Here is a 26,644-nt window from a genome sequence, read left to right on the forward strand (position 1 = left end):
GGGTGGTTCCACTCTCCTTGCCCTGGATTCCCACAGGACACACTGCTCTTCCCTGTCAAGATGTTTAGCACTGGACACGAGCCCTGCTCGGCTGTGGCCTGTTAGCAACTGCAGCGTGAGCTGGGATGCAGTGAGTGTGGGCTCCTTGTGTTGTGGCCTTGTACAAGGTAATGTCTGTTGTTGCTCTTTGACCAAAGCTTGAGATGATTTTGTCCTCAGCTTTTTTGGATACCTTGGCTCATGAGCCTTTATCTTGTCCTGGTTCTACTCTTTGGTGCTGGGCACGGTCATCTCTGGCAGGCCGCTTATCTTCCCTGCGAAGGGCTGTATCCCAGCATCTGCAGTATTTCACCCCTTCGTGCACTTCCTCTGTTTGCATACCGATTACAGAAATAATTTTTGCCTGCTGTACAACATTCCGTGGGTTCCAGAAATGCAGGCTATTGTGTTTGTTAAAGAAAAGAAAAGCTGTAGCTTGGTATTTCATGTGAAATGCTCCTCAGTACGATGTGGCAACTGTGTCAATAGCTCTCAGGTTTCTGAGATGTTAAACTGAGAAATTAATGTGGTGCATCAGGACACTTGAGGGGAAGGCAGGCTCTATAGCAAATCACTGAGCCGCTTAACTTGCTCTAAATGTCCCACATATTTTCAACTTGTGTTTTCAATGCACATCTTCTGAAATGCCCTCACCTTCTTCAATTCCAGTGGCAACAGTTCCCATGGGTCTTCTGCAGCATCATGCAAAGCATAAACCCTGCCACTTGTCAGTCTGGTGACAGCTTTTCTTGCACATGCCAGCTGCATGAAGCCATGCTACTGTGCTGATCATCTTGCTCCTCCTGTCTTGGGTTGGGTGTTTCTGCATCTAAGTATTGAACAAATGGACTAATCCACATTTTGGAAGCCAAGAGATTTTCAACATCTGCAAGAATCCTGCCCTACCCTAACAGAGGGAGGGTAATGGACCCCAACAGTTCGATGCCATATGGTTTTGGCTGATTTATGGCTTTAATCATTTCCTTTTGGCAAGGGAGTATCCAGCTCTGTGCTTTCCCTACAGGAACTGACTCATGGAAATGGAGTTTTCCCCCAGTGTGCTGGGAGAGTGAATCTGTGTGTGTGAGGAAGCCAATAAGCTAATGTGCAGATTTCTAAATGTGGGGGAAAACCCATATTTGGCTATTTTAAATAAAGCTAATTTTATGCATCAGCCAATTGCAGGTTCATCTATTCTATATCAGATATTACTCTGCCTCATTGCTCACAAATTGCATAACTGGTGACCTGAATGTTGGTGCTGTGCAGAGGCACATGCTGGCTGGTGGTAGAGCTGATCAGATAGATGCTGATAATCCTGATGTAACCATGCAAGCGGTGGCCTAGCTGACAGGTCTGTGCAGGTCATGTGTCCTGTGTTGATAAAACATCGCGGCCTTCAGCACTATTATCATCTAGGCTCCAACCTGCAATTTGTGGATGTTACAGCACAAACCACTGTGAGCTGGAGGCTCAGACGGGCAAGCACATAGTGACCAAATACAAGGCAAAGTGTATTTACTTAAGCCTCAATGAAAATGATTTAAGCAAATACATTTTATCTCACTTCTGCGATAGGCCAGGAGTGTATGCGGCCTGCCAGTGCAGCTCAGCGGATATACTATGTGAGCTATAGCAACTCACCTATCTGAACTGGGGGCTGAGAGGCCCATCCTTGCTATTGCAAGACTGAACTGTTGCAATACTATCTGTGATCCAGCCAAAAGAAGGAGAGGGCGCTGTGGTAGGGTGTGCTTCAGGTTGTGTTTGAAGGAGATCCAGCTGATCATGGTAGAGCTCTCTGTGGGTCCTGGGGTCTGTGTTTTCTGGGTCCTCACAGGATGGGTGCCTCTGCTTTGTTAGAAGTGTCTTGGTAAACTGGGTAGTGTCTCACCTGTACCATCAGAAAGGTTTTTCCTTCTGTGTTGTTTTCCTTTGTCCTAGGATTAAGTGCTCCAAACGATGGAGCATTCTCAGTATCCTCAGCAAGTTGTTTCCCACATTTGAAGGCTAATGTAATGGAAATTTTTCTTTGATCTCCAGCCTGACTTTCACTGGATCAATTCTATCTTCTTATTCCCGGATACAAGAGACAGTGGTAGGAGATGCAGGATTTCTTGCATCAGGATTTGGAGGCACAGCATCAGCGTTGCCCCAGCTGTGGAGCAGCTGTGGATGGTCAGGCTTTGAAGCAGCGATGCCTTTCCCTCACGAACAGGAAACCTCCTGCGTTTACCCGTGTTGCCTACTGACCCCCTGGTTGAGATTTTTTTATTATTATTATTATTTTGAAACATGCCCATTGTACACGATACATACGCAGCTACAACCCTAAGAGAGTATCTGTATGCTGTTACACACAACCAGCCTGTGCCCATGGCTAAATCCACAGCCTAGCAGAGCATTAGCTGACAAGCAGGTGATACGCCGAGAACAAATGGGGAGCACAGAGGGTGTTTGTTAGGCTCCTGGTGCTGAAGAAGTGGGGATCTGTGCTTGGGAACAACGACAATTTGCATCTAATTTCTCTGGGCTGCAGTCCTGGCGACAATGGTAGATGTTCATCTGTAGCATGAAACCGCTGTGTGGCTGGGGCTGAATGGCTGCCTTTGTTCGGGGCCGGAGCAGCAGGAGCACTGCAAATCGGGACCAAAGCACCGTGTCACACAGCTTTGCCACAAGCACCAGAGGGGGGAGGGAGAGAAAATACACGCTGGAAAGGCCTTCCCTGGCCTACCCGGTGTCTCCTGTGCCCCAGGGGAGGTGCTCCTGACACCGAGAAGCCCTCCTCCTGCCAGAAAGCAAAGGGAAGCCAGCGCCATCCTCAAGCGACTCTCCCGTGGGGCTGCGGTCAGGGCCTGCCCATGCTGGGGTGGCCTCAGCTCTGCGCTGAGAAGGGAAGGAGAAATGGGCTGGTGCTTCTCCCAGGGGAATTTGGGAGGAAAGGTCAGGCAGGGGTGAGCCGAGCCACGCAGGAGGTCCTCCTCTTGCAGCTAGCTGGGATGCCAGGGAGAAGTTGAGCAGCACTAGGTGTTAGGTGGCTGGGGCAGGGTCTCCTCCCTAGGTGAGGCCTCAGTAGGGTGGTGAGGAGGAGTGTGAAGTGTAGATGCAGGGCCCTGTGCCTCCATCAGACACCTGATTTCAACCAGGTGAAATTACAGGTGGCTGGCATTCCCCTCCTGCCTTTGCTGAGGCATGCTCAACACTGGGCCCAGCGTTCACTTCAACACCCTTTGCAGGTAGCCCAGAAAGTCCCTCTCCAGGCGACTCAAGGCTCACACTGGGCTGTGAAAAGCGTGTCCCCTGAGGCTTCAGAGACTGGAGTCAACAGCCACAGAACAAGGTACTGTAGACAGCAGCAACATAACCTTCCCCACGGTCCCAGGCTGAAATACCCTGTCTCATAGCTAGTCAGCCCCTGGTCGTTCTCCTGACCCTTCTCCTGGCTAATTGCAGTAGCTGCATTCCTGATACATGCACCAAAAGAGCAGGCAGCAGATAATCAATGGGGTCTTCTACTGGTCTCTTACCAGGCATGATTTGTAGGCTGCTGTTAACTGCAACAGGAGGGAGGGAAGTGTGGGGAGCGGGAGCCTATTCTCTCTCCCCACGGAGAAATAATGCTTGGCTTGGGGATTAACTGTGCCAAGCACTGTCGCAGAGACCTGGGTTTCTCCCGCCTCACCCACCCCATTGTACTGTGATCACCATGCCAGCTAAATTAGAAGTAGTGTTAATTGCACCGTGTGCTCCTAAGCTCCTTTCCATGTTTTTCTGGAGGCTGCTTAAGAGAGAGAAAGTGAAGTGGGGATTATTGGGATCCTGGAGAGTTGGGGGGGGAGGGGGGGAAGGAAATTCCTTGGAGGGGAAAAAGGAGGGATTTGAACAGCTGATGGCAAGCCTCTGCAAACAAACCGGGAGAGTTAGGCAGCAGATGGACTAACACTCGCTGGGCTTGTGCCAATGCATCAGATTGATTTTAAAGATGAAGCACCCACTGCCTGGGAAAGAAAGCCAGTAGCCCTGTGAGTAGGAGCGCTTCCTGGCAGCTGTTCAAACACTAGCTGCCTTACAGTTCACTTTCAGTGTACCAGGAGTCAGTGAAAAGTGCTGGGGGCTTGGGATATGAAATACGACCAGTGGGGACTACAGACCCATAAAGGGATTATTTTTGCATGGAAGATTGCATGGAAAATAATGTCCATTTGCTCAGGAAAACCAGAAACTCACAGTGCACAATTAAAGTACCAGAACAGAGCAAATGGCCATCGAGTCAAACTCCTTGTCTTCTGACTGCGTTTCAAGTGGAGGTGCAGAGTTCTCTGGAGTTCAGTTCCAGAGGGAATTTTCTTGCTGGACCTTGGCTGTAGACCTGCTTACGTGCTGAGGTACGACTGCTGTCCCTTATGATGTTAGCTGTGTTACAGACATCTACTGCAATGTCTTTGAGCTGAACTCACAGAGCTATGTACCTTCGTGATGGGTTTGGATACATCCACTGACAAATGCCTCCTTTTCCCACACCATCCATTTCCTTCTACAGGAACAATATGGACTGAAGTGGTTTATTATTCCCTCCTGCATTTTTCTCAAAATGAAATGAAAACCCCCCTGTTGGTGAAATAAGACTACTGAATAATAAAACACACGAAGGCTGAGTTCAGTAAAATAAGCATTTTCACAGCGGTTCATTCCATCACACTATATGTACATACATACGTGTATGTAATACAGCCTGATGGTCTACTTAATTTATGAAGGCTATTCCATGGTTGTTCGTCTTAATTTCCCATTATATATAATTTGGTTCTCCTTAAGCATGCAGTACGCTGTTTTTATGGGATGAGCAGCGTAGAGACACCAACTCAGGCCCTGAACCGGTGCCAGCTCCCACATCTTGAATTGCCCCTTGAACATAAGCTTATGTAAAAGTTAATCAGTTTTGGGGCTGATCGTACAGCATGTGCAGTTGTGATTAGAATCTATATTTAAGACTTGGCTGCCAAAAAGCCTTCAGCAATGACAAGCTTAGTTTTTCAGTGAAAGGCTCACGCAAGCACGGGGTGGGCCAGCAGTGCCACGCAGCTTAGGCTCTGCCGTGAGGAAATGTCACCCCCGTCCTGCCTTTACCCATGCCAGCCCTCCAGTGAAGGGCGCTCGTGTTTGGCACCTGCCTCCTCCTCCTCCGGCGTCCTGCGGATTCTGGTGCAATTGGGACGGGGTGAGAAAACAAATAGGCTGCAGCAGGCGTGGTGAAACGCAGCTGTGGCAGATGGAAGAAGGCCAGCAGAGGTCTGTAATTGTGAGGGTCAAGGGCAGAGGTGGGAAAAGGTACAGAAGGAGCAGCATTAGTTGCTGGCTGCCATCGGTGGAGAGCTTCCTATGTTCCCTGTGCTGTGTTTGCAGAGAGGTTTGGAGGAAACAAACACGCAGCTGTCGCTCAGAGCTCAGACGGGACTCTGTCTCCACGGCTGGAGCAGTGTGTTTTGACTTTTGAGTAGCTGTGGCCTCACTGAAGCCAGAGAACCCGACTGGAGAGGATTTTCGGTCAGATTGTCAGCTTTCAGTTAACTAAGGCTCTTACCTGCCTGCTTCTCAGTGACAACTGTTGCTCAGGGGCTGGGTGCCTTAGTCTTTCACTGCTGGCATGTCTGATGTGAATTGTGTGGCAGGTTCTGCTGCCTGCCTGGCTGTTCATTGCTTTGTGTAAAATAGACCTGGTGGTCCACAGAGAACCAGCAGGAGTCTGGCACAGGGACTGCCGGGCCCAGGTGACACTGCATTCACTGAATGACAGGGTATCCAGATGTACCCAGTCCAATAGGAGCTCTCTCTTCTGCTTCCCCAAAATAGCATTCCATTAACTGCAGCCCTCTCTTGGTCTGCTTTACTAAAAGACTAATTAAAACATTAAAGCAAAAGTTCCTTCCTCCTGTCACCCCGGGAGACTGCATCGCCCTTTGCAAAGCTGAGATATTCCACCCAAAATACACAATCTGTCCCTTGGGTTCCCCCAGACTTACTGCTCCTGAATTTGGTGCTCTGTCCTTGTTCTGCCTTAGCCACATCTAGTCCTGGCCCCAAACACACCACCTCAGCCTCATCCTGTCAGTCACAGACACGGCTTGTCCCTCACCCCTCCCTGCCTTCCCTCTGAACTCGGTTTCTCCTCCCAGTCAGGACGATTTGGGGTCTGGAGGCAGAGGTGTTTCCCCTCCAACAGCATTAGGCACCCTTTTATGCCTTGTACCAGGCGCCTGGTCCACTGGGTCATCGGGACATGAAGTCTGCACCGTGCCAAGCTTGGCCCTGCACCCAGGCAGCTTTAGGCACCAAAAGAGACCAGCGCGCACTGTGACATGTGTGATGCAAGTATGGTTCCCCGTTGTACCCCACCAGTATTATGCCACTGGCTTCAGCTGGCAACACCGGCATAAAACAGAGCTTGATGGGGAGTCTAGTTCTAGGTTTGCCTCAGCAAACTCATTTAATGGGTTTCTAGAAGGAGGAAAGTCACGGTAACTGATGGGAAATGCATCAGGTAAGAAATGACAGGTGTCTGACTGATAGCCAGGCATGTTAAAGATATGGGTATTTACTGGCAGGGAGAGTTACTGGAGCAAAATATTTTGTGATTCATGGAAAAGAAATGTAAACATATAATTACTTTGTTTTACTTTCTCCTTTCCCGGTCACTGACGACACTTGATTTAAAACATTAGCTACCTGCCTAGAGAACAGAAATGTTCTCTGGGCAGATTCTGAGGCTGGTAGCACCAAAGTAAACCTGCAGTCGTGCTCCAGCATAGTCAGCGGAGTTCCTCTGCATTTACACCAGTGTTGTGGATGAGCTTCTGGCTCATGAGAGCAATCAAAGCTAATCGACGTGGCTGGAATTTGAAATTTCAAATGCTTCCCCTGAATGGTTGGTGAGCAATCTGCTGGCTAGGAATTATTTCCGGAAAGTATCCAGCAGTTAATTTCAAATCCCATATACATTTGAGATGTTCATAAGCTACTCGCAGACAATTTGCAAACAGAAAAAGAGGCTAAAATTCATCAAAATAAATGATCTGCCATGAATTATTCATTTGGCTCCCATCAATCATGCCAAATGTCTCCCTTGTTGTTAGTCTCTGCAAAGAGATCAGGGATTGAATTTAGCTTAGAGACAGAAGTATGCTTTCACCCCTAGAGGTGCCTCTTCAAAGCAGACTCGCGGCATGTAGGTGATGTGAATAAGAAAGCTTCAGCAGCACAAACCGCTCCTGCTCTGTGGATAAACAGCAGATTTCAGTCAGCAAGGCTGTCAGGCAGACTGCTTCCACACGGGCCGTGATTACAACAGCCGAACCCCCCCCCCAAAAACCAAAAAACAAACCTTGAACTTGAAGGGGATGGGAAAGGAGAGTTTGATGTCTTTCTGGATGTGCTGTGTCTGGGTGTTTGTTGTGAGCAGGAAAGGTGCCTGTCAGCCCGTCCTAACAGCAGGCTGAGGGTAGCTTTGCTGAACGCACAGGTGAAGCAAAGCCTGAATGACTGAGAAATCAAAGAAGGGATCACTCATTCAGAGTATTTCAGGCCCCAGCACTTCTTCCTTTCCTTGTGTATGCCATCGGTCTCTGGTCGTGCTGCAGCAAGGAGCACCGTGGGCAGCCAGAAGTGGTGTCTGTACAGCCTGGGGAGAGGGGCTGCAGCGGGAAGGCTCCGCAGCTCGGTCAGTATAGCGGGAAGCACATCCAGGCAGAGTGTTTGCGGGAACAAAGGTGGCTAATTGAAGGGAGAGGGCCTAATTCACTGCTATTTTCCTCAGGTTGACACCAGAGAAATACAGCGGACACCAGCTGCATTTTGATAGATGACAGTGGCATTAGCACAAATAAGAGCGCTAAGAATAAATAAGCTGTCATGTTGAAAGAAACCTGAATTTGATTCAAAGGCAATACATGCAGCAGCATAAGCCCTCGGCACTTAAAGGGCCCACACAAGAGGATCTCATAAGCTGGCTTTGGTTGCAGCAGGGATGTATTATCCCTGATTTTTGGATAAAGGCATTGCTATGGCTGCATACGCAGTGACAAGCCAGACCCAACTCTTCAAAGCCTCAGCCCAGTGCCCGAGATGCTAGGTTACAGCTTTTACCATTCAGAAAATGGATATAAATAGGGCATAATAGAGTTTCGGGAGCCGAAATGCCACATAGCTGAAAGACAGGCACTGAATAGCAAAACTGATAAGAATTTGTGTTGAAGTAATCTCTTTGCTCTTCTGTTTACATCCTCTGCCTTGCCACAGCCCCCTTGCTGTGCTTTAGACCCCCCCCAGCAGCATTTAGTGCAGACAAACGGGCTCTGCGAGAGGGGTCATGTAGAGGAAATTCAGGTTTCTTTTTTAATTTTCTTTTTTCCTTGCAGTGGATTAGGAACAGGTTCATCAACAGGTAGACATATCTGAGTTCGTTTCCTCGCTATTTTCAGCTTTTATCTCAGCCAATTTGACCTAAGAATGAATTCTAATTGACATGTCAATTTATACGCAAAGTAATGGGGTTTGTTTTTTGGCACGTTATGCGCACACAGCCTCACGGCCCCAGCAAGCGCCTGCCTCAGGTCTCAGGCAGGAGAAAGAGGGGGCTCAGCAGGTGACACCGGTCCCACTCAGAGGCTGCCCCATCCTGTGAGGATCCCTTGGGGACTGGCTGAAGCTGCTGAGTTGACACCTCAGGTACACACACGGGAAGGGGGCCTCCAGGGACGTGTATTTTTTTTTTTTTTTTTTGAGGCGTGGGTGAGAAAGGGGCAGGGTGGCTTTTCCTGGCAAGGATCGAGGAGCAGCCTGGCCACCCGAGCTGTGGGGCCACCGCCACAAGTCCCCCAACCGAGCTGTGGTGGCCGTGCTCTCGTGTTGCAGCCAGTGGGAAGGGAAGGGGACGCTGGAGGCTCACTGCTGCTAAAGTACTTTGCCATCAGTGACACAGGCTCTGTTACCTCAGTTACCTCATGTTTCATTTTAAATACATTTGCTTGCAGACAGCAGTTTTGCAGTCTTTCTTACATTGCCATAGAAACAATCTTTTGCATTCCTCTATTTGTTGTGCATTTTTGTTAAAGGCTCTTTCTTCTTTACTTATCCACTCCATCTTTTCATTTGCTGCCGTTCTCTTCATTACGTTGCTCCAATTCCCTCGCCTTCTATCTTGACACGCCGCAGCTAAATATTTTCTCCATAAAGATTCTCAGCTCACAGCCCCTACCTGTATAGCTGTCAAAATCCAGTGGTGATATATCACGTAGATAAGGAAATTGGGCTAAGTGTGTGTGTGTGAGAGAGAGAGTGTGTACGTGTATATACACCCACAAGTGGCAGGCCGAGGAGAGGAGCGGGAGGTGGGAAGGAGTCTGATAATCTGGTGTCAGGCTGCTTGCCCTTGGCGGTAATGACACCGAATTTAATTTTGGCTTTGTGACTAGGGAATGAGGCTGCCCGTCACATATGGGGTGTGGGACTCCAAGGGATTCCTCTCCCGGTTCACTCGGACTGGGAGGGAGCACGGCTTCGAACTTGTGTGCTCCACGTAATTATAAGAAGACGACAATCTTCTTGGGCATGCTGATTAAACAGAGAGATTTTATGGTGAATCACTCTCCCTGGTGGATTGCATGTGATTGTTTGCTTAGAAGAGAAAAGGAAGAAAAAGGGAAAAGGACGATGTTTATGGCTTTTCTGGTTGCAAAGGGTGACTTTTGCTAACACCCGGATTAGATTTGTTTCCCTTCACCTCTGCTCCAGTTGGCAGGAAGTACCCAAGAAGAAATAAAAGCCATTCATGAGAAAAGAAAAAAAGCAGATACATTCAGTAAGCGATCGCATGTAAACAAATATGTCTTTTTTTTCCCCCCACTCCTCATGGGAGGCTGCTCTACTCCCAGCAAAAGGACCAGCAGTGGCACAGCCAGGATCCCGTTGCACTGCGAGGTGGGCAAGGAGCCAGGGCCGGGGTGGGCTCTCCGAGGACAGAAACCAGCCCAGGGTGTGCCGGGCTGCTCGGCTTCTCCTGAGCTGCCCGAAACGTCTCCCGGCACTCAGCTGCCACTGCCGGCTGTGGGACCTGGGAGATGTTTTGTCTGGCATTTCGTGTGCCGTGTGGTGGGCAAGGGAACGAGGGATGTAACCTGTAACTCCGTGCTAACGCCGTCTTTTCCCTTCTTTTTTTTTTTTTTTCTTTCCTTTTTTCCTATTCAAAAGAAGGGTTAACTACTTTGCATTAACTCTGCAGTGATACCTCTTCTCACTTAAATCCCCCTTTTTCGGGGATGCAGCCATTCTGCATGTCCAGGCAAAGAAACCGTGACAAGTGGCCAGAGCATATAGGAATCCTAAAGTCCTGCTTGCCTCGTGTGACAGGAGGGTAAACAAAACCAGAACTGCTCCGTAAACAGGGCAGGAGAAGAAGAATTAACAGCTGTAACAGCGTTGGGATTCACACGCAGCACAAACTATGTGCCTCCCTTCCCTTGCATTTAGCAGAGCCTCTAGGAGTACCAAACACTGCAATGATGGGGGTGGAGGGAGGGGACGAAAGGGGGAAAATGGGCCAGGATTTAGCGTGATTCTTCCCACCCATCATAATCTTCTCTCAACAGGAGCGTGCTCAGGGGGCTCGATTCCTGCTGTGTACAGATGCACTGGGCTTCTCTTAGTTGTTGTTTTTAGTATTTTTTTTTCTCCTTGAAGAAGCCCGGCACCAAAATCTGCTTATAGTACATAGTTATTAAGATCAAATGTAACGGTAATAGCACATGGCAGTCTTCTCTTTTCTGAATCAATTTGTGCTGTGTACGAATCTTAGTCCTGTCAGATGAAGTGAACTGTGACACTGTCTATCCATCCATCAGGACAAATTGAGCTCTTCGTACATTTACTCCTAGGACAGCTTGCTGCACTTGTGATTTATTCCTGTGGCAGAGTTTCTCTGTTTTGTAGGGCCAAATGCAAGAACCGTGGGGTCACTAGGTCCTTCAAAATTGAGAGGGCTGCATTGGCCACCCCGGTGTCACCTCATCACTTGTATTTCTCATATTTCATTTCTCTTTAGTGTTGCTTGCTCTTTCATGTTTTTTCTTTTCTTTAATTGTATTTGCAGGGACCTCCTCTCCCATGCCACGCGTAGATGTCATGTGCACAAACTCACAGCTGACCCACAAAGATGATTCAAGCGCTATTAGCTAATGGGAGCAATTAGTGCTGCCGGGCTACTTGTGTGGCAGAGCAGGGTTTGTTAGGGTAGAAATGCACACAAATTTCAAGCCTGGTGGTGATGCAGTCAGAGCTCATTATTGGAAGAAATTTACAGTAGTGGAAAACTGCGAGAGGCCCAAAGAACTTCAGCTCGGTGGGTCTGAAACGTGTCCTAGTGCTGGAGCAGAGCCCCTTCGCCCTTCCCAGGAGAGCGGGGCCACCCATGGCCATGGGCTGCTGCTGTGCGTGGTGAAATTTCAGTATTTCCCCAGCAAAAGCCAGCATTTCTGAAGATATGCCCAAAGGCTGAACTTCAGGGTACAAGCTCCTCTCGTTTACAACTCCATTTGAAATGGCTGGGACCATAATCTGACCTCTGGGTGTTGGCTGTGTGTGTGTGTGTGTGTGTGTGTGTGTAAGAAATGTCTGTTTCTCCATAAGAGAAGCTCACGGTGCTTGTTCCCGCATCCTGAATCCATAAAACCCTTTAGCTTCTCAGCTGCGGCTATTGATACTTTTCTTTTCCCAAGTTATTTTTCTCCCTTATCCGCTCTGGGGACTTAATTACACAAGCAGCAGCTCTGTGATGAATCGATACCTGACGCAGAGCAAGAGATGCTTCCTCGCGGCGCTTCCTGATGCTTGGACCATACGGGAGCATCCCGACCAACTCTGACCTCTGCTGCCGTCTGCACAGCATTGACACAGAAATGATGCCTCCACCAACACAGGCGCCCTGCTGCCCTCGAAGGACCCAGCCCCGTGACCAGAGGCTTCTGAGCCAAGTGTTTGCTTCCCTCAGCAGACGTGGTGGGGCTGCCGTGGACCGCCTGGAGATGGTGACCGAGGTCTGGGCTTGGAGCTGGGTAACAGAGCAGGGAAGTCTGCATGACCTGCTAAGTACCCAGATGTGCAGAAGGAGACTATGGGATCAGTTGCTTACACTCTTTTAGGACGTTCTGCGCCACCCCAACGAAGCAATGAGCTGTGGTAAATCACCCTTACGTATCCTGATGCTTTAGTTAAAATGTTTCATTAAGCAGCTCGAGTTGAATGTCTGGAAAAGTTTACACCTCCCACAAATTCTCCTCTGCTAATGGAAAAGTCATGTAAACAAGTATCGCTTTATTATATCCATTGTTCCAGTAATGCCCCTTTCCAAATGGGAACGGCTTAAATCAAAACAATTTAGTCCTTGTCTCAATGTAATTGCTCTTCTGGCCAATTTTATTGAGGGGAAAAAAAAAAAGAAAAAAAAGAAAGAGACCATGAAAATACATTCACAGTCGCATGTCAGTGGGGAATAATGGCCCCAGCCCTCACTCTGAGCACTCTCGGGAAGCCTCCTGCGTGGCACGTTTAAGGAGCACTTGCAGAGCTCGTGTTGCCCCCACAGCTGCTGAGCTTTCTGCCCCGTGCCTGCTCAGCCTGGTGGATGTGTGCGGTGACTCTTACCCCATGGGCACAGCTCTGGGGGTCTTTGTGGGGCTGGGACCCCGCTGATGCTCTGCTTGGATCCCCTCCCACAACTGGCCTGAGCTTTTTGCTGCAGAGCTCTTGGGCCTGAGGTGCAGACAGCCCTCCAGCCCTATCAGCGCTGTTTCCCTGACACTTTTATTCCCACCTGCTCTTTGCACCACCCACACTGCTGGTGGGGGATGCTCTCACACGTCTCCCTTGAAGCTGTGCTGGGATAGCAGGGCAGGACCCGCAGGCTCAGCTCCTTCTGCATGTGTCAGGGCAGGGCAAAAGGCTCCGGCGAGCATCGCTTTCCATTCAGCCGTCTGAACCCTGAAAGCTTGCAGACAATTTCCCTGTGGGGTCTTGCACTTAGAGCTTTTAAACTCTGTCCCCAGCCCTGCTTTTCAGCTTTCTCGGTGACCTTGCATGAATTGCTCAGCTTTCTGGGCCCTGGAGCAACCCTCCTGTGAGAGCGGCACCGACCTGACCCCGCGCAGTGGCTGGGAGCCTGCAGGGTGCCCCGTCCTACACGCAGGCCATTATTTCCTACAGATCACCAGGCAAAGCTATTTCAAGAGACGGCGTTAGTGCAAGCACTCCTTCTGCATCTTTGATCGCTTGTCTGACATCGAGTAAGGAGAACCAGATGCTGTACCACACGGGGTGCTTTGAATTCTCTGCTCTGTTTTGGGGAGAAAAAGGGGAAAATGAGACCAAGGCAGTTACTGGAAGGCAAGCCAGACGCAGCCGATAACTGTGCTATGTATAAAATATTTAATTCCACAGGATGAGTCACGCTGACTAGGCTGCTATTGACCTGGGTAACCTTAGTGAATATTGCATAAAAGGCCCTCTCGTTTTGTCACTATAAATAAATTCTGTGATTATTCACGGGGAGCGCTGGGTTGCTGTTACCACAGGCGGCATTACCACAGCGTTAGGCTCCGAGGCTGGGAGGCGTTCGTAGGGCCTGCGGGGCATCTGGGGCTGCCCTCGTGGGGTCACTGCCTTGCAGGGGGCCGTGCTGCTGCCCTCCAGCATCTCTGCCCCTGCCTGGAGGGAAGGGCGATTTTCCCTGCCAACAGGGAAAATATCGGGCTGCAAAAGCGTGGCGTGGTGATTGGGAAAGTAACAAAAGGAGCCAAGGAAAAGAATGGGAAAGGAACTAAACATAGGAAACAGAATAAAGAAAAGGAAGAGTTAAAGTCTCTCCCTCGGTGCTCCCCCCCTCACCCCCAGGCTAATTTTAATTACTGTCTACTGCTTTATGGCACAGCCACCTCCTGCTCCACGTGCTGTAATTGGGCTGCCACATGCTATACCCATCCTGCAGGACGTGACAAGTACTTGTTGGATAACCAGAAATCTGTGCTGGGATCTGCATTTGCGACCAGCCCTGCCTGTGGCCAGTCCCACACCAAACCCACCTTTGATCCTGAGCAATCCCACACAGCCTCCTTGCCCTGCAAGGGTGTGAAGGAGCTGAGCTGTTCTCGTCCTCTGCTTTAGGAGAGATTTCTGTAAGCCCGACAAGAAAACAACCTGGGCTGTAGCCTCTGGCAGTGGTTGTGCACGATGGACAGCCTCAGGCAGGGAGGGAAGCATGTGCCTAAGGTCCTAAAGTCCTGAAAAAGGACCCTAAAAGAGGGAGAGACACCTTGGCCAAGGAGGGGGAGGGAAGGGCAGAGCGGCTGGTACGCAGACCGAGCACCAGAGCAGGGAGCTATTCGGGTATGTCAGAGCTGCCCTTTATGTTTTATTCCTGTATTTACTGATGATTAAGCACCGGGGAATGAAAATGCAATTAGATACTTAGCCTGAAGTGTGGCCTCTTGATTTTTGTCTGAGTCGTGACACTGAGAGGCAGTCCTTAACTGGCTCTGTGGTTGTGAGGGGAGCAGCACAGATCTGCACAGGAGACATCCCTGCCCTCCAACAAGCGTCAGCTGAGAGCAGCCAGGGGTGGAGAGATGCCTGGTGGTTGGGTTATGGTGCTTGAATCCAGGGTGGAAGGTGGTGTCAGCTTTAATAGTGTTGTGATAGGGGATTGACCATCCGTCAACACAAATTTCTGATCTCCTTCCCCACTGTGTGCCCTGCCCTGGGCCTCCTTGGTGTCACGCCTTCTCCCAAGCCCTCGTGACGGTGCTGCAGAGGGTGACGGTGCTCTTCCCACCACCGCATCCCATCTGCCTCATGCTTTCATCCCACAAAGCACGGGCGATGTCCCATTCACCCACAGTGTTTTTCAACAGCCATCTTGTGCCTGCAGTTGTCTTCATTGGCCACGTAAGCCGGTCTACCAGGCGCTCGTCTCAGCTGCTCAGCTTGGTCTTCACACCATGTCCTCACACAGACGGTGAGCCCTGTGGCAGGTGAAGGTCTTCTTTGTTAATTACTTAACTCTTCAAGTCCTTTACTTGCAAACATCTCTATCCACAAACCAGGTAACTAGATATCATAGGCTTATTTTATGGCTGGGAAAATTAAATCCATGGAGTGATCAGCAGGGTTTAAATGGAAAGAGACATATGTTAAATGACTTTCCAAGAACATTAATGTGTTTGCTGTCCCCAGAGTCCTTGGCTTAGATTCAGTAGCAGAGAACATAATCGTAATAGAGTGGCAGTGGATTGCTTTAAAATTATTTTCGTGTTTGAATTAAAAGACCCACCTTACAGAAGGTGCCTGGGTATGTGTGTGTGTGTGTGTGTAGGGGGGAGTCACGATAAATGCAAGCACCCCGCTAACAGAGCATCACAGTGTTGATCTGGCAAAAGCTTGCTCATGCTATTTACCAGAGTTTCGGGAGCTGGAACTAAAATATGAGCTAGACCATTTGCAGTTCTTTTTCTCGTATCTACAAGTTTTACTGTACACATTGTCACCCACCAAAAGTTACTATTTTCACAGAAAGCTGGAAATAATATTAAGCACCGAGGCATGAGTAGCCAATGGAAATTTGCTGGGGTGATGCGATACCGCTAAACAGACAACCTTGCAGGGAGTGCAGATACAGCTGGAGTCTCTCTCTGCTCCTTGCACAGTCCCAGCTAAACTGCTGAATTAACCTCTTCCCCTGGAAAGCACATGTGATATATTTCTAACTCACCTTTGGCTCTTAAATATTTTTACACCAAATACGCCGCTCTGCTCTGCAAGCATTTGCACAGCACTCACATTATCGATGCAGTGTACACACAGAGGTGCAGGGGGATGCGTTTGCAGAAAGTGTGCCTTCAGTGTATGTTTAAAGACAGGAGCAGCGGCGTAAAATTAGGAGCAGTTTCAGGCACGAGCAAGGCAGCAAGCCCACTGCAGTGCTTGGACTGCAGGCGAAGGAGGGATTTTGGAGAGCAGGTTACTGGTGGCAGCACCGACAGGGCCCTGCTGCTTGTAAAACAGTGCTGGCACCTGACTTGCTGACCTAGAAGGCTCCAAGATCTTTCTCGGGAAGTCACAGCTGCCATCTGAAATGCCATATGCAGTGAGAAGGGGTTGTGCAAAACACTGCATGCCTCAGCTGAAAACCCTCCTTGTTGGTATCAGTGTTGCTACAGAGCTACGGAAGGTTTTGTGCCCTTTGCGATGCTCTCAATCAATAGTCCTTGATGCCCAGTAAAATACATGTTTTGGCCAAATTATGCTCATTTTTGCACCAGGCAAACTGCATCTAACATTCTGTGCTTCCTTTTCCTAGCAACTTTTGCATCAAAGACAAGCCCTGTTAATGAGCTAAAGCTTTCTCCAAATGAAAATTAATAGTTTTTATTTTTTTTTCCTTCCCCTTCTCTCTGTCTTTCTAATGATTATTTTAAAAATATTCAGTCTTCACAGAGAGACCAAAAGCAAGCTCTGTCCCTGAGCGAACATAAATTCATATTTCAACCATGTGTGTATGTGCGTGCATATACATACTGAAATATGAAACAAACAAACCAGCAAAACAGAGCAACAGCAACAGCAACCCCAAAACATGGCATTGATGGGACTTATGTAGACAGTTTGGGCAGTCTATTTTATTTATTGCACTTCCATTTTGAGAGGAAAATTGGATTTGGGGTGGTGTCTGTCTATGAGAGTGCAGTACTTGAGTTTAAATCTACATCAGGCTGTAACAAAGCATATCCCCTATCACAGCTTCTGTTGCATCTGATAGAAATCCTGTATTTTAAGAATATTTATACATACAGGATTATTTAGTTTGGTGGCAGAGGTGTTGCATTCTCTATTTTCTTTTTGAAGGGTATTTCTGGTTGTTACTGATGAAGTTGACTGCAGTATTTGCAAAAAATCAACCTAGAGCATTGGTGGAAATATATATTGGCTGGTGAATACTCAGTGTCCCCAGTAAACAAGCGCTAACTTTGCATCCTTTTTCCTCTGCTTGGGAAGGGCTGACAGGGATTGAGAGAAGAAGAAAGGGAGGCTTCCACTCCAATTTTTAAGTGGGGATGGGCCCCACAAGGGACAGGGTTCCCCAGTGGTTTGCATGCTGCAGCTGTGGATTTTTCCTGGATCTGCTAAGTCTTTTTGCCAATGTTTTAACAGAGAGCTGACTGGGAGGAAAGGACAATAAAATCCATTTCTCATAAATTATTACATCTTTATTTATCTGAACAGGACCGGCCAGGTTTCAGCAACGAGTTGTCTGAAACTTCTACATACATCTGTGTTTGCTGTACCCAATTTTTCCATTTGTCTCGTCTCCACGTGCCCAGCTTCTGCAGTTACTTAGGCCCATCCTGGGCTTAAAAAACAGGAGCAGCACTAGTGAGCTCTCTCAAATTCCCTTGATGGCAACATTTTTTCCCTTGTGTCCTAGGCAGTTCTGTCAACTGCTTTACTTCCATGACAGGGAAGCTGCATTTCACTGCAAATGAGATGCTTTCTTGGTGTGTGACTGTAAAATACTTTGAAACCCTGGTGGATGAATGATGTTGTATCATAAATATAAAATGAATATTGTTTTACGGTTCCTGAAATATTAATTTGTGCGTGGAGCCACTCTTGGAATGTTTTTTACTAAATGTAAAGATCCTTTCGAGTCCTGAATGTCCTTGCTTTGGTTTTTATTATTAATATTCCCTGCAGGAGACATTGACTTTCTCTTCCCCTAGACATGCTGACTCCTGCCTGCCAGAGTGATTCAGCAGCTTGCCACTCACTTTTACAGAAGGAAACTTTTCCCCTGGCTTCTTCTACTGGCCTGGTGTGACCATGGCCAGCTATCAAGTGACATATTCGTGTGGCTGGTTGATTTTTAACACGGAGCTGCTGCCGAGTGGCCACGCAGCCGTGAGCTCCTTGTCTAGCTGGTGGCTCTGCCCTTTATGCAGAGGGGGAGCCCTACAGGGAGAATTGGGGTGGCTTCACAGCTTGCCCTTTTCCAGGCATAGTAACATGAAGTAACCAAAAGTTATTTGTAATTGAGGTTGGCTGCTGACTGTCACAGTCATCTGAGTCTATAAGGGGGAGTCTATAGAAAAACACTGCTTGTTTGTTTAACTGTGACAAATACCCATAAATTCAAGGGATGGGGAATGATCAACACTTCCTTTTCTTTCTTTTCCTAGCCAAAAAAAGGGGGACAGGTCATTATTTTTAATTTAAGCTGAGGAGGGGAACCTCGCATTACAGTGTTTTAATTAAATTTTGATTTTCCTAATAAAGTGTTAAATAGCTGTCAGTGTTTAAAAGAACAAAGCCTAACATAAACCAAATCAGAGACAAAGATGCGTATACCTGCCTGCATACCAACCAACTGGTGTGTCTTGTTTTATTAAAGCATGCTATATGGAGCTAAATTATGTAGGCTTTATGGATCCCTCAATTACACGTTTTTATCGATCTCTTGTCACTCTTAAAAATATATTATGAAGAAAAAAGAAAGCACTCTTTGATATTGAAAAGGAAATTCAACTGCAGCACATAAAAGATCTGGGAAACTATAATTCAGTGGACAGGGCTGACACAAATGTCAAACATTTAATCGTAGCTAATTAGTTTTAAAAATTCCTGATCATTTGCCTTTAGGGACCATATAGGGATCCAGTGCTGTAAGTCGTTCACAGGACAACGTTCCCCATTGCCCTAAGGTAGGCACTTCAAAGCAGATGGCTTTGTACAAAGCTTTCCTACCCCCAAATCACCAGAGAAGCTTCCCAGCCCCTGACCTGGGAAATGGGGACGTGGAGCCTGCAAGCCAGGGGTGGCGAGAGCCAGTTTTCCACAGCAGGATCATTTCTGAAAACCTGGCCTCCGCCTGGGACCCAACCTGAGAGGAAAGATCGTGTCAGCCGCCAGCTCCGCGTGTGGCCTGTGGTGCTTGGATGCCAAAAAATTTGGCTGGTGCTGGAGGAAGAGCTTGGCTGAGAGGGGCCAGCAGCACACAGGAGGCTGCGCAGAGCCCTGTCGCTTTGTCCCCTTGCAGCAATCACCGCCAACGTGGAAATACGCCTCGGCAGAGCTCACAGCACGTTGGCAGTGGGCTGGAGGACGATGCAATTTGCCTTGTTTGCAGGGAGGAGGTGGGATGGAGGAGGAGAGTGTCGTCGGTGCTGCTCCTCTGGGCTGGATGTGTGGGGTTTGGCTGGCGGCCATGGCATGTCTGTACCCCGCCGCAGATCGTTACCTCGGCCTAGGTGTCAAGTGACTTGGAGCGAGGGTTTTTATGTCTTTTCAGAAATTAGTCTGCTTCTCCTGTGGCCTCTTGCTGTTGCCGGGATTGAGCTGCCCGCCCCAGAACGGGCACCTCCATTGATATTGCTTGATCTCATAACGCAAAACAAACCAGATGCTCGTGTCTGATAGACCTGAACATAACCTCAGCGCTGTCTTTTATTACAACGGAGAAATCCCTTTGTTTAGCCTGTCTCCGAAACTGGATTTTTGTGCTGGAATAAAGACAAATATGAAATATGTACTCATATCCCAGGACTTGTTTGTGGTACTCAGCTACTAAAAATTCAACTGTGGCTTTCATAAGTTGTTACTAATGTTTGAAGTCGCTTTTTTACCTTATCTGCAAGGAGCACCTGCACCGCTGTATTTACTGAGAGCAAGAGTATTTCTTTTGTTTCTGCAGAGAGATTTAAAAGAAGGGACAGGGCCAGTTTGTATGCTAATAGAGGTATGAGCAGAATGTTAATAGCTGAGATAAACAATAATGAAAAGAAAAATAAAAGTACTTTGGTGGGCAGTCTTGAAGCTAAGGGCTGCGTTCCTGGTTTTGAGGCCTTTTCACCCCAGCTTGCCTGTATGACAGCCGGATTTCATTCCAACACATCTTCCAGTGGAGGAAAGGTCTGAGTCTGGCTTGACAGCAAGTCTGCTTCGAAAGTCCATTGAAATTCAGAAATGCTATTTTCCAACAGCCTTCCCCCAGCACTTTACAACTTGTGTCTCTGAATGAGCTTGTTTGCAAGAGACTGAAATGTGAGAGCTTAACATTTGAAGACTTCAGAAATGTTGTTGTGAGTGTTTTGTGCAGGCCTCGCTGTCACTTTGGCTCTGGTCTCCCTGAGGGCTCTGGCCTGTGAGGGGGACAATGTCCTCAGGACATCTGGTTCTCTCTTCCACCTTTCCCTGCAGCCCTCCCCAAGTTGGCTCCCAGTCAGTTCATGTTCTCCACCCATTTCTCCTTCATGCTTTTGTGTGTCCAGGATCCACCTCAGGGTCACCTGAGATGTCTCTGCAGGGGGAACAGGGACCTCCCGTAGAGGAACAAGGCAGCCATCTGAGTACAAGGCCCTCTGCACCATCCTGCCAGCAAGTCAGAGCTCCTGGGCTCAGTCCTGCTGTGTGTGGAGCCGTTGGGGAGCCTCTGAGTGTGCCACTTTGAACCCACACACCGAGTCACTTGTTCCCGAAGAGAGGATGTGGTGGTTATTTGCAAGCCTGGGAATGTTAACGAGAACCTGAGCTGTGGCTTGCTGACAGGGTGGAAATGTGCCTGTGAAGGGCCTTGGCGCCTGGTGACTCATCCCTGCAGTGCTGGATGTGGAACCAGGTAGGACATTGCCTGGCAGGAGGCTTCGTCTGAGGACACAGCACATCAGCCAGTTGAAGCTGGACAGGTTTATCACAGGTGTTCCCTCCCTGGCCCAAAAGGAGAAAGGAGGCAGCACTCTGGGTACCTCTGAACCTGAAATAGCAGTGATCACTGCTCAAAGTGGAGGGCACGCTCAGGGCACAGTGTGAGGGAATGTGTGTGCCGAGGAGAGGAAAGCAGGAAGCCCAGAGAAGCCAGAACTGGAGGCAGCAGAGAAAGTCTTCAGCAGCACTTGGAAAGTTGCTGGGAGCCTGGCACTGAAAGAAATGCCAGAGTCACGGGACTTTCTCAGCCACGGCTGTAGTGTGCAGAGGATGACTTCCTGTTGTTTGAGTCTTGAGTGTCCAGGGATCAGGACTTTTCCCTGGCCTTGACAGATAAACAGGGATCTATCAAAGACCTGGTGGTTGGTCACAGCTTCCCCTAAGAACTAAAACACCCTGCGTGGCCCCAAGCTTCATCACGTTGTTCATGCCAGGAGTAACATCAACAACAGAGAACAAGAAACAACAAACTCTGTTTTCTTCTCACTGCTGTAGTAGCATTAGAGAGGACATATCTTCCTCCTTCCTTTGGCCTGCAGTTCTTCAGAGATCAGGGCACAAGCGAGGGCTGCCTCACCTACCTGCTGCAGTAACTGGTGCCTCCTCTATAGCTTTTCCCGTACTGCGCATGCCAGAGAAGGGCTCCCACCTGTGGGAAGAAGACTGGCTAATGCTGACAGCCTCAAACCTCATGTATATGCAGGAGTGCTGCATTTAAACAGTGAGGGATGACGGGGTGATGAGCAGATGTTTCACACGCACATACACCAATCCCCCTATGCTGGCTTCTTCTCCGTTCCCAGAAGCAGAATGCATGGGATGGCACCACAGGCTGACGGTGTTGGGACAGGATCATGAGTTCAACCCTACCCCAAAACAAGTGACAGAAACAGCCTTCAGCCGTGCATCTCTCTCCATCTTTAGGTGGCAATGATAAAACCCCAGGGAGTTGTGTTCTTTGCCACAGGTATCTAGCAGAAATCTTCCTGGAGTGAAGCCAAAGTGGCTGTGAGCTGGGCCGCTCCACAGACATGCAAGAATGGGAGGCAGCATCTCCTGCAGCAGCAGCCATAGAGGTCGTACTGGCGGTGATACCACTGTGGAGGTCTCAGAAGCAGCTGCTGAGCCTAGATCCCTCTTTCCTGGGGCAGAACTTCACCCACAGCCCATTGCTGAGGGCAGCATTGGTGATGTATTCAGGTGGACAATTCACTGGTGCTGACCCAGTCCCGGCATGCCAATCTGAAACATTCATTCTTCTGAAAATGAGGTTGGCTGGGAAAAGCTCAAGTGTTTCTGCTGTCTGCTAGGTGGGAGGAGGTAGGGAGAGTGTTGCAGATGGGATAAAAAGGATATTGAAAGGGAGCTGAAGAAGCAGGGAGCCTTAAGTAGCACTGCTCAAAGCATACACATACAGAAATGCTCTGCAAGCCAGTTCGTTATTATTGTAAATGCCACTGAATGAAACCAGCTACAAGCAAATGCTGTTCATGATGCTACACCAGAATCTTGCATCAGTGTAAGCCAGCAGGGGACATTAAAATCAAAGTGGAACTGTATTTATATTCTGGGCATAAACTCAGCCTATGCTGCTGGAGATAATATACACCCTCCCCATCATCCACCTTCAGGGAGTTTACACCTCCCTCTGTCAGTCTGACTCCCACTTGGGCAGTGGGTACTTATAATACCATGGCATGAGCTGCAGGTTCCCTTTGAGATATGATCTTTTCCAGTCAAAGTGCCCTTTGGAGCAGGGCTCTATCTCTTTAGTCTGGAATTACGGCATTCGTATTAGCAAGTCTTCTAAGGAATTCATGTTCAGAAAACATACGCTCTGCAGAAATGTTTCATGGAAATTAGATTTCAAGGGGCAAAAATAGCACAGTACTCTGAGATTGCAGAAGGTGGAGATCTTTTTCTTCCCCCATTCTCCCAGTAATTAATTTCTCCTCTGGCATACTTTGAAGAAAACTCTTTCATTAATATACTGTCTACCTGTTAAGGAACATTCTTTCAATTCATTTTTTTAAGCATGTACAACTTTGATCAAGTCCTCATCATAGATCTGACAGAAGAATGTAATGCTGTTAAGCATTTTCCTTGTAGAATGCTCATCAATGTTTTGTGCACTTAATCAAATCCAAGTACGTGATAAGTAGCTTTCATCCCGGTGAAACCATTGGAATCGCTTCCAATTCTACAAGAGCCATACTTGGCTATTTCTCTGCACAATGTAAGTGGTGGTAACTCAAACTCAGATTGTATCTGACTAAAAAGTAATGCTTGTGGAAACGTAATTCAGTATGCTCTGGTCCTGTTTTATAGTAGTCACTTTCCTGTCTCGGGCTAGTGAGTCTTTGCTGATTCAGACCACAAATGTTTCTGCCAACCTCTTACCTCTAGAAGAGCATAGAGAAAGACACAATTTATCTGAATGGTCCAGACATTTCATTCACATCAGAAGCCAACCGAAGCCTTAATGTCCTGTTAGCTCAGATCGAGAACCTGTTTGTGGTTCAGAGCCATCAAAAATGAATTTTATATGTGGACCTTTCTTTTAAAACTCCTCCCTATTCCTGAAGAAAACCCATTGCCTCAGAGCCAGTTCCCTAGTGACACTCACGTGCAGAAATATCTTTCACTATTAAAGACCAGTTCAAGGTGTTTGGGCCTTTTTCCTTCTCAGCTTGACATAATAATAGTTGATGGCTCACCTCAGCCGCAGAGTTACATGGTAAACTGTATATATCCCACCACTTTTGTCTTGATATAACGTGGCAGGTCTGGTTTTGAAGGAAATCACAACATCCTTAACTGTAGGTTGACTTCATCTTCAAAGCTCAGCAAAAATATGATTCTTGGACCAACTCTGACTTTTGCTGAATCCTCCAAATTGTCAAGCATATGGAAGACAGGCAGCAGGTTGCAGATCTGCTGTACACAACCTTTTCTCCTCATAGAAGTGCATCTGGGGCCACAGTTTTCCTTCAGCTGGCACTTTTAGGCTCTCAGACTTAGGAAGAGTCGCAGCTTATTGCACAGAAACCTCTCTCTGCTCAGGCACTAGGCAGAGACTTCTCCATGAACAGAGGGGAAGCAATGGATTTCAGCCACTCAAATGGATTCCTTGGGCATCTACAGCTTTTGTGTGGGTGACTTTTTTTTTTTTCTTAATGCGGAAAAATAAATAAAACCACTTGAATCCAAATGGTCCATATGAGTCACGAAGAAACCATTCTTCCTCCCCCTGAGACAGTTAGTCACCCTTTCACTACCAGAAAGCAGAATTTGGGTAGTTCTAACTGCACAGGAATGCAGATGATGAGAAATTGTTCTTAGGTATAGGAAATGATGTTTAATCATCCCATGAGATGGGCAAAATTCTTTTTCTAACTGCTGAACAGAATCACCCTTTAGAAGCAGCAAGTGCTCTATTGCAAAGGATTTGTCTTGCCAAGTGGCTTTTGTTGTACCTGTATCTCTGAAAACTGATTTGTAGGTTATATTTTGGAGAACTGTTGGCATGTAGGAGATTGGTGTGCTACAGAAAGGCTACAGAAGATTACGTCACTAATTTTTTCTGTGCAGGAATGCATCTCAGAAAGTTTCTGATAACCTGTAAGGAGTCTTTGTAGCATGTTCATACTTGGGAGTATGGGATTCCTGTCCAAGTCCTGCATTTTCATTGACTCTTGCACTGAAGAAACTATTCAACACTTGCATCTCAGCTTCCCAACTATAGAATGGGAATTGCAAGGGGAATTACAGCTGTCCTGTGCTACAGTCTTATTCTGCGGCTGAATTAGTCAGTATTTGGAAATCACTTTCAAGCAATAAAGTACTACATTTTTAATAGTAAAGTTGCCCTTTTCCCCAGGAGTCCTATTCAAAACCTCTCAACCTTGACAATAAATGGAAATTGAAATCTTTTGCGTACTCAAATGAATGCATTATTTTATTTTTTTTGTAGGGATAAGAATTTGTGCAGAAGGTGATTTTGAATATTTAGCAACATAAATTTACCTAAACCTTTTTGCTTCCATAACTATGATTTTTAATGCAATTCTCTTAGTATTTTAGATTGAAAATGAGGAAATATCCTTTGGCTCCAGTCCAAAGTTGCCTCTTTTTTTTTTTTTTTTTTTTTGGATATCTTTTCAAAAGATAAAGGTCTAATTTTCCCTTCCCTGGTGCACTTTATAGTCATTTACACATGTGAAATGCTATTATTCTCTCCTGGAAACATACACCAAAATGCAAATTACTCTGCAAGAGGAGCCTAGCATCAAACTCAAGGACTCCAGAGGATAAGGGCAAATGAGCAGCCTGCCATGAACAGCCTAGAGAGTCAACTTAAAGCCTGTCACCTACGTTATGGTCATAATTCATGTTCACAACCTTACCCTACGGCAAAAGAAAGGTGCCTTACCTGTGGAGGAAAGTGGAGTAAATACCTCACGTTCACCACAGCACATAAATGGTTGTAAATGCACTTCTGATCTTATCACTTGGCAACTCTTCTGTTGGGTCCGTACCCTCAGACCAACCCATGGCAAATGTCCTCCAAATATAAACTGCAGCTCGCTGTGTACACTCACTGCGCGCGTTGCCTTGCCTCTATCACAAATCAAACAGCGGCTGGCAGCCTGTTTAGCAGGACGGGTTACTGAGCACACTTCAGCTGTGAGCAGAGCCAAGGGCATGCTAAAAACAGCCTCCTGCTGCTCGTCCTTGCTCCCAGTTGCAGACTGTGCCTGTGCCGGCCTGCGGAGCTGTGCGCCAGGCTCAAGGAGCTCAAATGGCTTGGGTTTGGCCCAAGCTTTCACAGCTCCTGACTACAGCTCACTTCCCCTTGAGTACTGCTCTGGTTAAAAACCTGCACCTGGGGTTGAAGGGCTGCAGGGATCTGGGCAGTCAGTCAGTCAGGGTGGGCTTTATTTTCCTTTTAAAGCAGGCAGTAATCCCCCAGCCCTGTGCCGTGCAGGGCTGTTGGCAAACATCAGCCATACAGCCTTGTCTGCTGGCTGGCCCCATGTACTGCTCTCTTGGCCTGGGGGAGGGGATAGACCTGAAGAAGCAATTTGGCTTGAAAATGAGAAACGGGCGAAGCAGCTGGCAAACCTGGCCTCTGAAAAAGAGATATGGAGAGAGAACAGGAAAGCAATTACTTCAGAAAGCCAGGTTAGTCCTTACTCCAAATTAGTTGAGCTGCTTGGAAAAAAAAAAAAACAACAACCAAAAAAAACCAGATAAACCTTTTTGTAGCTCAGCTGATGCCTTTGCTAAAGGTGCTCTGCTACCAGTGAAGCAGCAATTTCCTATGGATGTGCTTCATTAGGTCTCAGATCCAGAATCTGTGGCTCAGTGGCTGTTTTGTCCAAGCATGAGGCAACCCTACCGATATTTATGAGATCTTGGAAAGCTTTGGTGGGAAAGACACCCCAATCTGGAGGAGGCCACATTTCCACTTACTGAAATCCTCCTTGAAGTGGTACAACCCTCCGCTGATCAGCCATTTTAGAACCTGGGCCAAACAAAGCCTGGCCCTAGAGATAGGGACAAAGAGATCAAGGTCTGTAAAGGTATCCAGGTGCCTACACGATTGTCAGACTCCCCAGGTGACATAGCTAAGTGCCTGTGCTTCTTCCTGAAGGCTGTGAAAGTTACGGGTCGGTACTCAACAGCTTTCAGGGTCAGGCTTGTGATCCTCATTCGAGCAGTGGTTGTGGTATCTGGGGAGAATTAATATACGTATTGTAAATGGACTTGGTCTCTTCTTGAAGCAGAGAAGTATTTTTGTGATGTG

At 47.7% G+C, this 26,644-nt stretch overlaps 2 long non-coding RNA genes across 4 annotated transcripts; one reads left to right on the forward strand and one right to left on the reverse strand.

Moving 5' to 3' along the window:
• On the forward strand, positions 1-12,486 carry LOC311434015. Of its 3 annotated transcripts, none has more exons than XR_014691201.1 (2): positions 1-167; positions 11,183-12,486. It is a non-coding gene; the product is annotated as an uncharacterized lncRNA (long non-coding RNA). The 3 variants fall into 3 exon arrangements; XR_014691202.1 differs by lacking the exon at positions 11,183-12,486 and adding an exon at positions 709-1,213; XR_014691203.1 differs by lacking the exon at positions 1-167 and adding an exon at positions 3,070-3,382.
• LOC311434016 lies at positions 12,478-25,591 on the reverse strand. The gene is made up of 2 exons (XR_014691204.1): positions 25,268-25,591; positions 12,478-13,420 (listed from the first exon to the last, which is right to left on the reverse strand). It is a non-coding gene; the product is annotated as an uncharacterized lncRNA (long non-coding RNA).
• Positions 25,592-26,644: the final 1,053 nt, after the last annotated feature.

Source organism: Aythya ferina (genome assembly GCF_964211825.1).
Source record: "Aythya ferina genome assembly, chromosome: 3".
Classification (NCBI taxonomy): Eukaryota; Metazoa; Chordata; class Aves; order Anseriformes; family Anatidae; genus Aythya; species Aythya ferina.